This window comes from Pinus tabuliformis, chromosome J (genome assembly GCF_031772625.1).
Source record: "Pinus tabuliformis cultivar Carrire ecotype Pingquan chromosome J, CPIR1, whole genome shotgun sequence".
In the NCBI taxonomy this organism is placed as follows: Eukaryota; Viridiplantae; Streptophyta; class Pinopsida; order Pinales; family Pinaceae; genus Pinus; species Pinus tabuliformis.
Window position 1 is genome coordinate 1,643,975,735 of NC_142295.1, and position 17,875 is coordinate 1,643,993,609.

General features: G+C 41.0%; 1 protein-coding gene across 2 annotated transcripts in view; it reads left to right on the plus strand.

Moving 5' to 3' along the window:
• LOC149233834 (GDSL esterase/lipase WDL1-like) overlaps window positions 1–17,875 on the plus strand; it is a 373,119-nt gene that overhangs the window by 102,824 nt on the left and 252,420 nt on the right. The gene's annotated exons all lie outside the window — the stretch shown is intronic.

Consider the following 17,875-nt stretch of genomic DNA (forward strand, 5'->3'; position numbering starts at 1 on the left):
GTTTATTAGAACAAGAAGAAAATTTACTATTAAAGAGCCTTAACCAAACATTAGTAGAACAAATCAAGTGTTTAAAAGACGAGAAGCTTGAAGGCCAAAATAAAGTTGACTCAGAGAATGAGGAATGCTTACATCTCAAAAATCATAATCGAAATCTGCTCAAACAGATTAAAAAACTTAAGAATGAAAAGAAATCATTGACAAATAGGTTCAAAGAACTTGTCGCAAAGGAAGCATCAAAATCTCCAGATGTAGCAGTCCAAATTGAAGAAACAAACATCAATACCACTAATCTCGCCGTTCAGGCAAATCCAAACCCTATTGAAGGGAAAATGTACTCAAAGGTTATCATGCAAACAAAGGACACCCCAAATAAGGATTCAATAGTTAAGTCAACAACAACAATGCCTAATGGAAATCAGGAAACTGCCATAAAAACATTTAAGGAAGTTTAAACAAGAAAAAATCCTTATCTGCATCTGAATCTCAAGAGTAGATGCCTTAATAAATCTACAAATCTATATCACGCAAAACATAAACAAACTTATGGTCTGAAGAATACTGAAATAAGCTCAATCCAGTCATACGATAACTATTCACCACACATCTCCAAGGGTCAGAAGATTTCCTAGAAGATTAATCTAGGATAGTCTGATCCATTTTCAGTACTACAATTCTGTCTATCGCTCAGAACATAATATCGTCTTGTATCAACAAAAATGAAAGCTCAGAAATAAGAAGATACGCCGATCAACAGAAGAGAACCAATCCTTCATTAGTAAGCTTTGAGGACAAAGCTTTTTGAAGAGGAAGGCAATGTAACAAACTAAATTTATATAAAATAAACACAAATAATGTAAAAACAACAAATAAGATTAAATGATTAATTAGTTAGCAATTAATGAAAAGGTATGTCCCTAAATGACATAACTGTTCGTGAAAGGGTACTTACCTTGCTATATATATAGGACCCTCATTATCATTGTATCATCATTCTTCATACATTTAATACATATTCTTGGATCTCAATGGAGATCTTTATATTCCAAGTCTTCTGGAGTATTTAACAGGAATTACGAACTTTGTTCGCTTCATTGGGTTGAAAAATTAAAAAGTTTTCAATATTCTGTGCATGTGTGATTTACTACTATTTTATTTTGGTGTGCAAAGTAGTTGATGGTTGAGATTCTTGGTTTGGTAGCGTCAATGATTTTAATACTCTAACCTAGACTCAAGGTTGTGGAAATTCAACACTTTCATCTCTCCGCGGTTCCTTATTTGCCTGCAGTTTCTCCTTGTTGCGGCCCTAGCTTGATAGTCTTCCTCGAACCTGCGTTCTACCTTCTCTTCCTCTTCACCAGTCACTGCTTCCTTTTCCCTTTGGCGTAGCTCGTCCTCCTCTCCTCTCTGTGCTGCCATCTCCCTTTCTCTTATGCGGCCCTCCATTCCCTTGCTGCCCACATTCCCCTTCTTCCCTGCCAGCTGCTCGAGCTCGCTCCTCATCTTCTTCGCATTTCCTTCTCTCTTCCGTCGTTAATCTCCTTCGTAACCCTACTCCTCTTACTCCTTCATTCAACGTTTTCTTTTTGATTTCGATTTTTTTTTTTGCGAGCCTTAATTAAATCCAAAAAGTTTTTCATACTTTTCTTTAGGCCTAGCCTTTACGATTTCAATTTCATTTTTTTTCTAGGTTTTGGGAACACTAAACCTCATATAAATAGAGGAGAGGATCATTCTTTTCTAATCATCATCAATTGGGACATAATTCAGCTGCCTTGAGAATTTTGGCCCTCTTATATCTTGGAGGGATGTGATTCTATGGAAAAATTTGTCTATTGGAGCTACTTTCTTGGCATTGGAGAAGTTATCTTAGATCAATAGTGGAGTATACACGCATGTTTGTTGAATGGTATTGTCATTGATGCCAACGTAAGTTAATGAACGCTCTTATATTTGTCTGGAATCTGGATTACATCAAGTTGGAAACTCCATTGAAGGATGGCTAGAAACCCTAGTTCTAGAGTTTGAATGTCCTAGTCAATGGACATACCCCACACTTGTTGGAAGTTTTTGAAGAAGCAAATCACTGAGTTTGCCTTGGAGATCCTCGTTATTGGATTTTCCTTGTCAAGCTGTTTCTGGTTGTATATGGCACACCACAATAGGCCTCCCGGCTTGAGAGATATTTGCGTTTGAAGTTGAAGACCCCAGTCAATGGGCAAAAACCCCACAAGGTGTTGATGTGGCATGGTTTCATTGGTTGACCTAAGGCTCACTAAATGTTTAAAGATCAAGCTCCAAGGTCAAAATAAAAATAAAAATCAAAGCAAAGGTGAAATATTTAAATGTGGTCCAGGAACATTAAGTAAAGAAGTCAAGATTTAATGGTCTTAACCCTAATGGCACCACTAAAGTCAGCCTTGATTTAGGATTAAAAAATAAAAATTAATTATTTATCTCCTACAATTCCTCCAACTGCTCACCTTTCGAAGACCCTCCATAATCTATAAAAGGAGGCATAATACCTCTCTTCAAGTATCGATTTGAAAATGAATATCATCTGAAGTTGAGTCCTAAAATACCTTTGGCCCTGCAGTATTAGTACAAGATCAAACGCAAGGAGTCTTTTGTTTGGGTGTTTGTGATTACCGGTTTTTGGTTTTCGTTTGGGCTTGTTTTGATTGGTTCTCTTGGATGTACGTTGGGCTTATTTTATTACAGGTAGAAATCGAAGATCTGTAATAAAATCATATGTGGTTTCTGCCATATCTAGGGCAAGAATTCTGAGATTAATTCATGCCTCAAGACCTGCTAAGATTTGGCCCTCATTAGGGCTTTGTAGTCTGAATATTTTACATCATTTTTCTGTGATTTGAAGGGCAGTGAAGGAGAGAATCTTTAATTTTGTTGGTACAGGACATTCGGCCATTCTCAAGTAGATCAAAGATTGTTCTATCCCTGTGAAAGTTCCAGTGAGCATTGCAGTCCTGCCATTTAAGTTTTATCAACAAAGTTTTGTTTTTAAGCACACACAATGTTGGTGTTTATGTTCATTCTCGGCCTAAGGTTCTTGAATAATCTTGGCAGCAAAGAGTGTTGATTGCAATTGCTACTGTTTCATATCTACGGCTCCTTTAGAAGTCCTCCATGACAACGTGGATTTTGAGCTTAACTACAATGGTCTAACAACTGTTGTAAAAATCTCTATTTGGCTTACACATGGTTTAGTTATCCTGAAGCTATGGTGTCTAGAATTCACTGTATTTATTGTTGATTTTTAATGTACCTTGGACAAGTGGTTTCCCATGGGTTAGTCTTTACTTAGGGAAAAGTGTCCAAAATAATTCTTTTCCCAAGTGTGACTTTATAAAGTGAAAGTGACTTTATAAGTGGTAAAGTCAATGTTAAATTATAAAGTGAAAAATGACTTTAGACATAAAGTACAATGTGGGTACTTTATTTAATGGGTGAGTTAAGAAATAGAAAGTGAGAATTAAGTGCACATTTATTTTCATCCTTTGATCTAAATGAATCTAAGCCATTAGATCTTAGGGTTGCCCAAAAGTCATTTAGGGAAACAAAAGGGGGAAAGAAAAGAGAGACTACATTCATTTTTCATGAGCAGATTGGAGAAAGGAGGTTGAGAGCTAGAGAAAAGTTCTGAAGGATAAATTTTGATGTAACAAGCTGAAGGAATGATTTCTGGGCAAAGTTGGGCACAGAAATCAAGGCAGAGAAGACAGTGGAAGGTATAATACGAACAACATTTAATGTTGTGAACAGCATGCTGTTCGAGAGAAGTCTTTGAGAATTTTTTTTTTGAAAAAAAAATCCATACAGTTTGTACAGCGTTACAGAAATCCGGATAGTCCATATGGAATCTGTACAGTACAGTTCGTACAGTCATATCCGTACAGTACATATTTTTAGCTTCAAGTGGGCATGAATATCGTGGTAAAGTGGGTATGGTTTTCAAGGAGTTTTGGGCTAAAGAGATAAGTTGTATTTTGCTGTTTTATTTTGTTTGCAAATGTATTTTTCCTGAACTTGAAAGATAAATAAATTTGAAGAGCTCTCTAACAGGTTTTCTTCGGAGAGGATTGAAGCAGTTTTGCCTGGGTTTAAGTTGACCAAAAATTTGTGTATATTTTTATGTGTGTTGCTGATCTGTTTATGTCCATATTTATTTTCAGCATGTGTTGACAGTCCCATGTGTTTTAATCTGAAAATTTCATTTCCAGAATTCTATATGTTGAATGTATGTTTATGGGAAAGGGCATTTAACTGAATGAGAGTGATAAGATGAAATTAAAACTAGGTTGGGATTGCAAGAAACTTTTTAGTCATCAAATTTCCACATGGTATCAGAGCTACATGCTCAAAATTGCAGTTTGAACAACAGAGAATAGTTTGGGACAGCAAACAGTGGTTTGGACAACAAAGTCAGTTTGGACAACAAACTGTATTTTAGGATAGCAAGGTGAAATCTCACACAGACTGAACTTTTGAGACAAGAAGGTGTGATGGAAAGTTCATTTCTCCATTTTCTTGGTTTCGTAAATTTTGGACAACAATCATGGCCATGTTCTTAAGGATAGAGGATAGATTGGATGGGATATCCAACTATGCCGTTTGGAAGGATAGAATTTAGAGAGTCTTTGAGGAGGCATTAGTTTGGGACATAGTGCGACATGTGGTTGTACCTCCTACTGTTGCAGATGAACTGGCTGAATTCACAAAAAATAATGTAAAGACAAAAAGGATTTTGATGGACACTCTGAAGGATCATGTGGTTCATCAGGTGAGAGGAAACACATATGCATATCAGATGTGGACAACTCTAACCACTCTCTATCAGAGTACCAATGGGAGCAGGAAGATGGTACTCAAAGAACAATTGAAGAACATTACGATGACAAAGGCTAAAAGTGTAGTTCATTATCTTGGCAGGGTCAAACAGGTAAGTGATGATTTGACTGCTATTGGTGAGGCAATTGAACCCACAGAGTTAGTCAGGATAGATGTAGTGGGACTTCCTATGTCTTGGGAGGTCTTTGGAAATGTTGTTACCTCTAGGGAGAATCTTCGCAATTGGGACAGATTCTGGGATGATTGTGTGCAGCATGAGATACAGAAGAGTGGCAGTGGTAGGGTGAAGATAGCAAAGGAGGAGGATGTAGCCTTGACAACTAGGGGAAAGAACAAAGGGGAGGCCAAGAAAGGGGCCTCATCAGATGGGGCTAAGGGAAAGCAGAAGAAGAAGAAGAAAGATACGGATATGTCCAAAGTCAAATGTTGGGCATGTCAGAAAATGGGACACTATGTTGCTGCGTGTCTTGAGGGGAAGAACAAGGGGAAGAAGGCTATTGCAGCTTCAACAGAGGTGGAGCAGTTTGCTTCACGGTTTGACCAGGAGTTTGCATTTATTACTTCCTACATCTCGTAGGAGTACATCATCCGATGTGTGGTACATAGAGAGCGGGACTTCCCGCCCTCTGATAGGTGCACGAAAGTTCTTTTCAGAGCTTGCAGAGAGGGCACTTGATATTGAGATTGTACTAGGAGATAACCGCACTGTGAGAGCTGTTGGTGTGGGGACTGTGACTTTTGAGAGGGAGTCTTTGCCTCCTTTGAAGGTCATGGATGTTTTGTATGTTCTGGGGATGAAGAAGAACTTGATTTCAGTGTCTGCTATGGAGGAGAAGGGGTTTGACGTCAATTTCTCAGGAGGGCAGGTATTGATGCATCCCAGGCGAGCTTCCATCACTTCGGCCAAAGTGATTGGAGTACGCTCTGGGAAACTATATAGGTTCAGTTTTCAGTTGGCAGGAGCATTGGTGAGTAGCATATCTGGTAGCACGCACACTAGTACCACTAGCAGTAGAGACTTATGCGTGGCGCATATGCATCATGGAGCTTTGAGAGTACTGAGGGAGATCACTACTGGAGTTCTTGATTTCAGTGTCGAGCATTATGAGGTTTGCAGAGGGTGTGCTTTGGGCAAGTACATCAAGTTACCATCCCCAGCGAGCGACAACAGATCTACAAGTATACTAGACTTGATTCATACTGATGTTAGTGGTCGTATGTCTCATGTGCCTTTGGGTGGTTATGAGTATTATGTTATTTTCATTGATGACTACTCTAGGAGGACTTGGATATATTTCTTGAAGACCAAGGGTGAGGTCTTTAGTTGCTTTAAAGAGTTCAAAGCACTTGTGGAAAAGTAGATAGGTAGGAAGATTCGGGTCTTGAGGTTAGACAATGGTAGTGAGTACACTGATGGTGGGTTTTCTGACTTTTGTGCACATGAGGGCATTAGGAGAGAGTTCACAGTTCCTTACAACACCCAGCAGAATGGGGTGTCTGAAAGGAAGAACAAAGCTATTGTTGGGGCTGCTAGAGCGATGATTCATGATCAGGGGTTGCCTTTGTTTTTGTGGGCTGAGACCTGCAATATTACTGTTTATCTTCAGAACATGAGTCCTCACAGAGTATTGGGGAATATGACTACGGAGGAGGCTTTCACTGGAGAGAAGCCTCATCTGGGACATCTTCGTACCTTTGGATGTCTCACATATTCTTATATCCCCAAGGAGCAGAGGACGAAGTTGGAACCCATGGCAAAGAAGCGTATCTTTATGGGTTACAACGAGACTTCGAAGGCCTATCGGATCTTCGTTCCTTCTAAACGGAGGGTGGTGATTAGGAGGGATGTGTGAAAATTTCTAAACTGAAATTCTATTGCAGCAACTGATTTATTTCACCTACTTATTATTCACAATAAGTTATTTACGAAATCCCTTAAGCAAATATTAAGATAAACTCTACTGCAGTTATCACACAATTACCCAGAGAAAATACATACACAAGAACCAATCACATCAACACAGTTCTTTTTGGACAATTGTCCTCGGAAAAACCCAATGCGGGAAAACTGGTGCAGCAGATGAGGGCTCTATTAATCTTCAGCAACAATTGCTATTACAAGGAATGATTTTACAGAGAAACTGCAAGAAAACACCTGAGACTTTCCTTTGAGACTTTCTTACACTTTGGAGACCCTGCTCCCACTCCTGCGTCACCTCTGTGTCACTTTGCGTGGCTCAGTGAGGCTCAGAGTGGCTTTGCGTTAGCCTGCGTGAGAGCTACGTCTCTCCTCTGGACTGTGTCTCTCTTTGCACTGTCTCCACTGTCCCTGCGTCACCTCCTCCTCAGTCACTGCCTGCTATTGATGCCCTCCTCTTCCTCCACCCTGCAACTCTCCCTCTGAAATCGATCTCCTTTACTTGAGAATCAATTTTCCTTGAGATACTGAGTATCTGCTAGTGTGTCTCCAAATGATTCTCAAGTCTTCTCTTATACTTTTCTTATTGATGAATCAATGACCGAGATTAAGTCTCTAATCAACGACTAAAATTAAAACAGACTTGATCCTCATCTCTTAGAAGCTTCTCACCCTTATCTTTATTAATACCCATTAATATTTTTATTTTCCTAAGTTTAGACTTAGGAACCCATTAAAAATATATATTATTTTAATAACTCCTCAGCTGGGTGGAATTTCTCAAAACGATTTCTGGGTCTTGGAGATCTCATGTGCCTTAGCCTCTTCTCCAAATTTTTCTAGGCTAGAGCACATCTGATGCTAACAAAAATCAACACTCCCTCTTAGCAAGGAATGTGCTCTAGCAATGCTTCACCATAGAAGCATCACACTGATCCTCCGCATTGGTCCTATGTGCTGATGCCTGGCATGCCGCCCCATGTCCATTGCATTGCTGCTTCCTGTATTGCTTCCCATGAAACTGACACTGCCACTGCTGCATCTGTACTGCAACTCCTTCTCAACATGGTGCCCATAGCACTGCCACTGCTAATTGCTGCACTGCAACTCCCGACTATTATCCATTTCTGCCACTGAAATGGATTCTTTACCATCCCCATCTTCTGCCTGAAATAAACAAACTTTGTTCTTCCTAGAGCCTTGGTGAGGTTGTCTACCACCTATTCTCCTGTAGGAGTGTACCTCAACTATAATGCTCTTCATTGGACACAGTCTCTGACAAAGTGACACCTGTTATCAATGTGCTTCGACCGATCATGAAATACTGGATTCTCAGAGAGCTTGATGCAACTCTGATTATCACATATTATCTTGGTCGCTTCCATCCTTCACCTGAATAGATTCACAAGCAATTTGCTAAGCCATATGGCTTCGCACGAAGTTGTGATAGCTGCCATATATTCTGCTTCAGCTGAGCTCAAAGCCAGGGATTTCTGTTTCCTACTACACCAGGAGGTCATTCCTAATCCAATGTTGAAATAGTACCCAGTTGTACTTTTCCTATCTACTAAACTTCCAGCCCAATTTGTGTCAGTGAACCCACTTAGCTTGATGTCATTGTCTCGGGTGTACAATAGTCCATGCTCGACTGTTCCATGTATATACCCGAGAACATGTTTGGCTGCTGCCCAGTGCACCCTCTTAGGTTCCACCGTGAACTCACTGAGGGTGTTGACCGCGTAACAAATGTCTGGCCTGGTATTGACAAGATACATCATGGACCCTATAAGCTGCCTGTACAAGGTGGGATCAACGTCTTTATCTTCTGATGCATCAATCTTCTTCTAGTTGGTGATCATTGGAGTAGCCATAGGTTTACAGTGCTGCATCCTGAATCTCTTCAAAATCTCTGTAGCATATCCCCCTTGTCCAAGGAAGATTTGGCCCTTCTGCTGCCAAACTTCTAACCTCAGGAAATAATGCATCTGTCCCAAATATTTCATGTCGAATTTTGTGGCTAGGTTCTTCTTGCAGTCTTTGATGAGCCTGGATGATCCTGTCAGGAAAAGATCATCCACATATAACACTAGGATTAGAGGCTCATTCTCTACGACAAGATAGTAGAGATTAGGGTCTGCGTCACTCTTGACGAACCACATTTTCTGCAAGTAGCCATCAATTCGATCGTACCATGCTCTATGTGCCTGTTTAAGCCCATACAAGGCTTTCTTTAATTTGCATACATGAGATTTCTTCTCATGTGTCTCAAAACCTTCTGGTTGTTCAATGTATACTTTCTCTTCTATTACCCCGTTCAAGAATGTCGTCTTGACATTGATCTAATGAATCTCCCACGCCATCTGTGCTGCAAGAGATATCACGGTTCTAATAGAAGTATACTTGGCTATTGGGGCGAAGGTTTCTTCGTAGTCTATCCCTTCCTTCTGAGCATACCCCTTAGCCACAAACCTGGCTTTGTATTTCTCCACACTACCACTGCAACATATTTGACTTTGTAAATCCATCTCGAACCTACCACTGACCTGTCTTGAGGCCTAGGTACCACTTCCCATAACTCATTAACCATTATAGAGTTGTATTCCTCCACCATAACATCTACCCATACTTGATGCTGAACGACTTCCTGAAAACTAGAAGGTTCCCCAACTTGAGATATTAAGGCCTGGTATCTGTCTCGCTGTCTTCGCTCCCTTTTGTTATCCCTGGGTGCACCAATGAAGTCCTCTGCATCCCGTAGAATCTGTTGGAGTTCCCTGCTTGTTCTTCCATTGGTAGTAGGCACATCTATTAGCTCTTCCTCTTCCTGAGATTCCGCCTGTTCTGAAGCTTTGTCCTCAGGAGAATTTTTGGTAGTAGTTTCTGCCACTGTTTTCAAAACCGGTTGGCTCGGAATCGACTCGACCGAGTTGGTCTGAGCCAATGCCCAAAAGTTTGACCCGGCCATGGAAACGGTTCGGCTGACCGGGTTAATACCGAGCTGGCCGAGTTGTCTAACAACTCGGCTCGAGCCCCGGCCGGCTCGGCCGAGCTTGCAATAACTCAGTCAGGTTGGAACAGCGGCACGTTAACCTCGAAAATCAACGTTTTTTTTATTTTCTTCTTTTGGGGGACTCCAAACTGGATTGTAATTTGTCTATATTGTCTTTGGGGTCCATTCCCCTCTCCTAAACCCTATTTAACCCACCCAACCCCTCTCATTCTCTCACAGCCATCTCATGCATTTGAGTGAGAATTTTAGTGAGAGTTTGTGAGGAGTTGTTGAGTTTGTTTTTGGAGCAACAGTGAGGAGTCTTGGGCAAGCATTGTAGCTGGAGTGAGGAGCTTCTTGGGCAACCATTTGGAGCAGCATTTGCCATTGAGGAGTTGGTTTCTTGGAGCAAGCTTGAGGAGGCAGTTTGTGCCTGGAGGTATTTTTTTTCACTTGTAAAAATCTGTTTTTGCTTATTAAATTTTATGTGCAAATCTGGAAATCCTAAAGAGTGTTTTTTGTGAAAGAAATGAACATTGAATCAATGTTTTTTTGTTTGTTTTCATTTTCAGATTTTTTGCTTTCATTTCCAAGTCAAAAAATGGCACCTAGAGTGAAAGATGTTGCTTGGGCATATGTTGAAATGGTTGATAGTCAAATGCATTGCAAATTTTTCCATAGGAAAATTAAGGTCCTGGGGGCATTAATAGGTTGAAACAACACTTGACAAGGATTAGAGGCCAAATTACTCCATGTACCTCACCAGAAATTGGGGAGATTAGGAAGGATTTGCTAGCTAGCTTTGAAAAGTTTAAAGAAGATAAGGCTAGGCAAAAAGAATTAGAGGCTGGAATTGGGAGGAAGAGGTATATACAAAAAATTATGGCTACCAACCCCCATTTTGATTTTGAGGGTTCTTCCTCTATCCCTTGTATTGATGCATCCAACCCCTTCTAATATGTTCCTCCCTCTTTTGAGTCTATTCAAGAAAAGGGAAAGGGTAAAGTGAAAAAGGGTGATATGAATATCAAAAGTTATTTCACTCCCTCCTCTCCATCAGATGCACATGGTCCTCAAGCTAGTAGAAGTCATATGCAGCCCACTTTAGATGACCATTGGAAGAAAGAATTGAGGGAGACTGCTTGTGATTACATAGCTAGATGGTGGTATGATGCTGATATCCCCTTCAATGCTTCCCATTCACCATATTATGAGCCTATGTTTGATGCCATACATGTTGTTGGAAAAGACTTCAAAGGCCCTACTATGCATGAGCTAAGGGGGTATCATTTGCAGAAAGAAATTTTATCCATTAATGACTATTTGAAAGATTTCAAGGACTCATGGGCAAGAACAGGATGTACCATCATGTCAGATGGATGGACTGATCAAAGAAACCGTACCATCATAAACTTTCTTATCTTCTGCCCACAAGGAACCATGTTTCTAAAATCAGTTGATGCATCTGATAAGGTAAAAGATGGGCAATTGTTGTTTCAGCGATTGGATGAGGTTGTTGAGGAGGTGGGAGTGGCTAATGTTGTTCAAGTCATCATAGATAATGCCTCTAACTATGTTCTTGCTGGTAAACTGTTAGAGGAAAAACACAGGACCATCTTTTGGACCCCATGTGCTGCACATTGCATAGACCTCATGCTTGAGGATATTGGAAAATTAGATTGGGTCAAAAATACTGTAGATCATGCCAAAACCATAACAAAATTTATCTACAATCATTCATGGATTTTGAGCCTGATGAGGAAACACACAGGGGGCAGGGATATTATTAGGCCTACCATCACTAGATTTGCTACTCATTTTTTGACATTGCAATCTATGCTTTTACAACATAGAAACTTGCAAAAGATTTTTTCCAGTGAAGAATGGAGTCAAAGCCAGTGTCTCACAAACTGGAAGACAAAGAATTGAAAAAAGAAAGTTAATGAAGAAATATTTTGGAGACAGGTAGCAGAGATTGTGAAACTTGCTGAGCCATTGGTTAAGGTGTTGCGGTTGGTGGATGGGGAAAGATTGGCTATGGGCTTCATTTATGAGGCTATGGATCAAGCAAAGGAGCAAATAAAGAGGGCATACAAGGATAAAGTGGCTAAGTATGGGCCCATTTGGGCAATCATTGATGAAAGATGGAACAATCAACTCCATTGCCTTATACATGTAGCTGGGTTTTTTTTGAACCCAGGCGACAGGGGCTTTGAGGGGGGAGGTTAGAGATGGATTGATTGACTGCATTGATCGCATGATCCCATTGGAGTGTGATGAACTGGAGATACACCGACAGGTCACAACCTTCAACACTGCCTCAGGTACCTTTGGGAAGAACCTAGCAAAGATTGCAAGGGAAGCAGATGAGGCAGGTAAACAAAAATTTCAATTTTCAAATTCTTAATACTTATTTTGTTAAATCATTTACAATTTGAAAGTTGGATATAGTTTGTAATTTTGTTGAGCTAACTAATTGCACTCCTATGTTTTTTGCAGTACATTGGTGGGAGGCTTTTGGTAGCCATTGTCCTGAATTGCAGAAGTTTGCAATTCGTATTTTGAGTCAAACTTGTAGTGCTACTGGGTGTGAGCGCAATTGGTCTGTCTTTGAGAGGATTCACACAAAGAAGAGAAACCGTTTGGATCAAAAACAGTTAAATGATCTAGTATATGTCTAATATAACCTTCGGCTCAAGCGCAACCAATTGTTGAACAAAAGACTTGACAGATCCCATTGTGTTGGAAGACATTGATCCAACATCAGATTGGGTACTGGAGAGTCATCCAGCAGAGTTTGCTTCTGATGAGGATATTGATTATGACTTACAGATGATAGCATCACTCGAACATAATGTTCAGTTGAATGCAAATCTTGATCCACTTGTACCAGCCTAAGCCTTAGAGCTAGCAAGGCCTCTAGTTGCAGGCGCTGCCTCTGCTCAGCCACGACAGAAGCGCATATCTCGTCTATGTCAGCTTGCAGCTACTGCACAGCCTGCTAGTGCTACCACTTTTATAGTTGCAGTTGGAGATGATGAGGAGGAGGAGCCATTGGGCCCCCTGTCTGACTCTGATGATGATCCAGAGATTGATCCACATGACCTCGGCTCCTCTGGCAGTAGCCAGTAGTACTGGTCAGTTTACTTTTGTTGTAGAGGCCATTTCTAGCCTCCTTGGTTATGTGTTTTTGTTTTGATCTCTATATCAAGATCATATATGTATTGGACAGTGCACTGGGTGCCATTTTGATATAATAGATATATTCATGAGCCTATTTTGATCGTATGTTCTATTCTATCTATATTCTAATGCCGTGTGTTTGGAAACATGAATGAAAATCTTTAAAATTACGTTTTTTTTATAAAAAAAAATTAATGTATTTTTTACAACGACCGAGTCATTGAAATCGAGTCGACCGAGTTGATACCGAGTCGGAGTCGAAGCGGTTTGATCAATGGCTCGTCTTTCGACTGCTCCTCGGAAGGCGTTTCTCGGGATTTCCTGAAAGCTCTATCCTCCATGAACTCTACATCCCGCCAAACTACTACCTTCCTACTCCTTGGATGATAGAATCTATATGCCTTAGCATTCTCGCTATATCCCACAAGATATCCTTTCTCAACAGTTTGATCTAATTTCTCTCTTTTCTTCGGGTATACGACAATACACCAAACTCCCAAATATCCTGAAATGACTGACTTCAGGTGTCTTCCTGGTGAAGACCTTCTCTGGAGTGATTTTGCCCATTGCTCTGTGTGGAGTCCTATTCTGGACATAAACCGCCGTGCTGCATGCTTCTGCCCACAGGAATTTAGGCATATCCTGATGATACAGCATTGCCCTAGCTGCTTACACAATATTCATATTTTTCCTTTCTACTACTCCATTCTGCTCCGGATTGTAGGGAATTGTCCACTCTCTTCTGATGCCTTCCTTAGTACAAAAATTGGTGAATTCCTTGTCAACATACTCTCCACCTTTTTCTGAGCGCAACACTTTTATTTTCTTTCCTGTCAGATTCTCCACTAGAGCCTTGAACTCTTTGAATCGACCAAAAACCTCATCCTTGTTGATTTGGGGTAGCATCGGATGTGCTTTGGCCATGAAAATTGGTGGAGAGGCTAAAGCACATGAGATCTCCAAGACCCAGAAATGGTTTGGGCAGATTCTAACCGGTTTAGGAGATATTAAAATAATTAATATTTTTAATGGAGTTCCTAAGTCTAAACTTAGGAAAAATAAAATATTAATGGGTATTAATATAAAACTGGGTTAGAAGGTTCCAAAAGTCATGGATCAAGCCAAATCTAATCTTAGCTGTTGATTAGAGATTTAATCTCGATCATTGATGGACCAACAAGAAAAGTATAAGAAGAGGCTTGAGGGTCAGTGGGAGAACACACCAGAGTGATCAGTGATTCGTTTTGCTAGAGCGGTGTTGCCAAGAAAAGTTGAATCAGTGATCAACAATGAGGGGCAGTGAGTACGAGGCAGAGAGGCAGGGACAATACTGGGAGACCAACACAGAAGCAGAGAGAGCGAGAGCAACAGTCAGTCTAGGCTACTCAGTGCTTAGCAGAGGCAACGCAGAGCCCAGAGAGACTGCATCATCCACGTAGAGGGCAGAGGGAGTGACTTAGAGGCTCCTAGAGGCTGCGCAGTGCCTCAGAGAGTTGACGCAAAGGGTCTTGGGGCTGACATAGGTCAGCAGGAGGCTGACGCAGAGGCCAGAAGGGAAAGCGCTGAGCTTCAATTGTGCTAGAGAGGGTTTCGTGGGACAGGTTTTCTGAATACCTGTTTCCTGATATAGAGGCATTTCTGTCGTGTATTTTTCTCTGTCGAGTGAGCCGGATTAGGCACACTGTTGTACTCAAATAAACTGCATAATAATATAACCCTCAGAATAGCTGCACTGGTTTTCCCGCATTGGGTTTTTCCGGGGACATTTGTCCAAAAAATAACGGTGTCACTTGTGTGCTTTTTTTCTTTCAGTTGATGATCTGTAGATGTTGTGACCGTATGTAGTGGCCGTACTAAATAAAGAGCCATTACTGAACTGTGAAACTGTAAAGATTACTGAACTGTGAAACTGTAAAGATTACTGAACTGTGTGAAATGGTATTATTGATTTGATGAAGTACTTACCTGGCCTGCTACGGCTGTTGCGGTGAGGGTGCTTCAGAACTGCTCCAACGCTCTCATTACCGAATGACCAAAAACCACCCAGCCAAACCGAATATACCTAGATACTCGATCCAGTATGCTTCTCAACCGATGCATACCGTTCCCCCGTGCCCAGAAACTTCCAAAACAAGCAAGGCTCAATAGTTCCGAATCATAACCAGTATGTATAAATTTCTCCTTCCTCCTCCAACAACACCCGAATCAGTTTTTCCCACTCACAGCAAATAGCCTCTCAGGCAAAGAACACGGACCCCCCTCTTCCCTTTCGGCCTCTCCTTATGTACCATTTATTAGCGGTGGTTGCTCTCTCCACCTATGAGCCCACCGCTTCCCTTCTCAACGACACCTCTCAACATGCAGAGTCGTATCTTTTCTTAAGGATATTTTGACATGTGCCATTTCACTTTGATTAAGATTTTTATATGTTTAATTAAAAAGTCCTAAGTTCATACATAGGGGCTTTATTTTGATTTAATTTATCTCTTTAATAATTCATTCACATACTTTATTTAAAAATTGCTCAAATAGATAATTATATAACCTGATTTTTAAGAATTTACATAATTCTTTACATTTATTTTCTTTATAACCCTTTTACTTTATACTTTTAAACTTAATATCATTGGTAATCGCTCATTAATCATGAGGCATTAAGTAATATGTGTTAATGGGTGAATGCGACTTTTCTATATGAAGGGGTGTCAGGATATTTAATATTTTAGGTAATTTAGAATATAGCTACTAGTGCAGTGCATGCGATACATGCATATGTAGCTATCATATGCGTGCATCGTATGCATGCTAATATTCTCGTGCTCTCTATATTAATGATGGGTCACTACACCGTATTGTGTTTATTTCGGTATTTAATGTATTAAATAACTTGTTCGATTTTAAACAAGTAGAATAAATAAACCAACAGAATACAGATTAATTTTCTAACGGATAGACCTAGAAAATTCAACATGGTATCAAAGCATGGTTGCAGATCATAGGAAAATTGAAGGCATCAACCGAGTAGAGCATTTACAGCAGATTCAACTGTCCCCAGTGACAGAGCTGATCCTTGCAGAAGGTGACAGAGGAAGGAGTGACGCAGAGGGACTGCGTCATCAGTGTGGGCCAGAGAGAGGTCAGCGCAGAGGCTGAGAGAGGCAGAATCTGGCTCACGCAGAGGCCAGGAGGGCTAATGCTAGGAGGGCTAATGCCTTGGAAATCTGTGCGAGTCCCTTTGAATGGATGCCTCTACATCATGCTCTTGACCCATAGTTGATTATCCTCTCCTGTTGCCAGATTTCTGCTTTGATACCATGTGAAAAATTCTAAACTGAAATTCTACTGTAGCAACTGATTTATTTCACCTACTTATTATTCACAATAAGTTATTTACGGAATCCCTTCAACAAATATTAAAATAAATTCTACTGCAGTTACCACACAATTGCCCAGAGAAAAATACATGCACAAGAACCGATCACATCAACACAATTGTTTTTGGACAATTGTCCCCAGAAAAACGCAATGCGGGAAAACTGGGGCAGCAGATGAGGGCTTTATTAATCTTCAGCAGCAATTGCTTTTACAAGGAATGATTTTACAGAGAAACTGAAAGAAAACACTTGAGACTTTTCTGTTGAAACTTTCTGACACTTTGGAGACACTGCTCCCACTCCTGCGTCACCTCTGCATCACTCCGCGTGGCTCAATGAGGCTCAGAGTGGCTCTGTGTCAGCCTGCGTGAGGGCTACGTCTCTCCTCTGGAATGCGTCTCTCTCTGCATTGTCTCCCACTGTCCCTGTGTCACCTCCTCCTCGGTCACTCCCTGCTGCTGATGCCCTCCTCTTCCTCGACCCTGCAACTCTCCCTCTGAAATCGATCTCCTTTACTTGAGAATTGATTTTGAGATACTGAGTATCTGTTGGTGTTGTCTCCAAATGATCTTCAAGTCTTCCCTTATGCTTTTCCTGTTGATGAATCAACGATCGAGATTAAGTCTCTAATCAACAGCTAAGATTAAAACATACTTGATCCTTGTCTCTTAGAAGCTTCTCACCCTTATCTTTATTAATACCCATTAATATTTATATTTTCCTAAGTTTAGACTTAGGAACCCATTAAAAATATTAATTATTTCAATAACTCCTCATCCGGGTGGAATTTCTCAAAACGATTTCTGGGTCTTGGAGATCTCCTGTGCCTTAGTCTCTCTTCCAAATTTCAAGGCTAGAGCATATCCGATGCTACCAAAACTCAACAGGATGTGACGTTTGAGGAGGAGAGGGCCTGTCGGAGATCACGAGAGTATGATGAGAGAGAGTCACAGACTTCTCCTCAATAGGGAGGTCAGGTACAGGGAGCAAGACCTCAGGGTTTTGGATCGACTGGTACAGGAGGTACTTCAATGTCAGTGACATCTGGGGCACTAGTGGCGAGTTCACCGAGCACTTCTTTAGGGAGTCCTCTGGTATAGAGTTCACATGGCACTTCCGCTGACACAGGCACATGTGCCAGTATAGGTTCTTTGAGGATAGGTGCTGGTACATGCACACTAGGGTCAGTTGGCAGACCTTCAGGTTCACCAGACTAGGGGGCAGAGGATGAGGTTCCCTATGGGGAAGCTTCTTCAGGGAAGAGGAGGCCCAAGTGGCTTCAAGACACCTTGAAGGAAGCGAAGTCCGTTGGTCCTCCGAAGAGGGTGAATAGAGAAAGTGTGCCACATGAGCAGTTTTGCAGTTATGTAGCCAAGGCTACCAGCATTTGTTGACTTTGAGCCTACTAGCTTATGAGGAGGCTGCCAGCCAGGAGGTATGGAGAGAGGCTATGGTCGAGGAGTGTGCCTCTATCATTAAGAACAATGTCTGGGAAGTGGTGCCTAGGCCTGGGGGCAAGTCAGTTATGACTTCCAGGTGGCT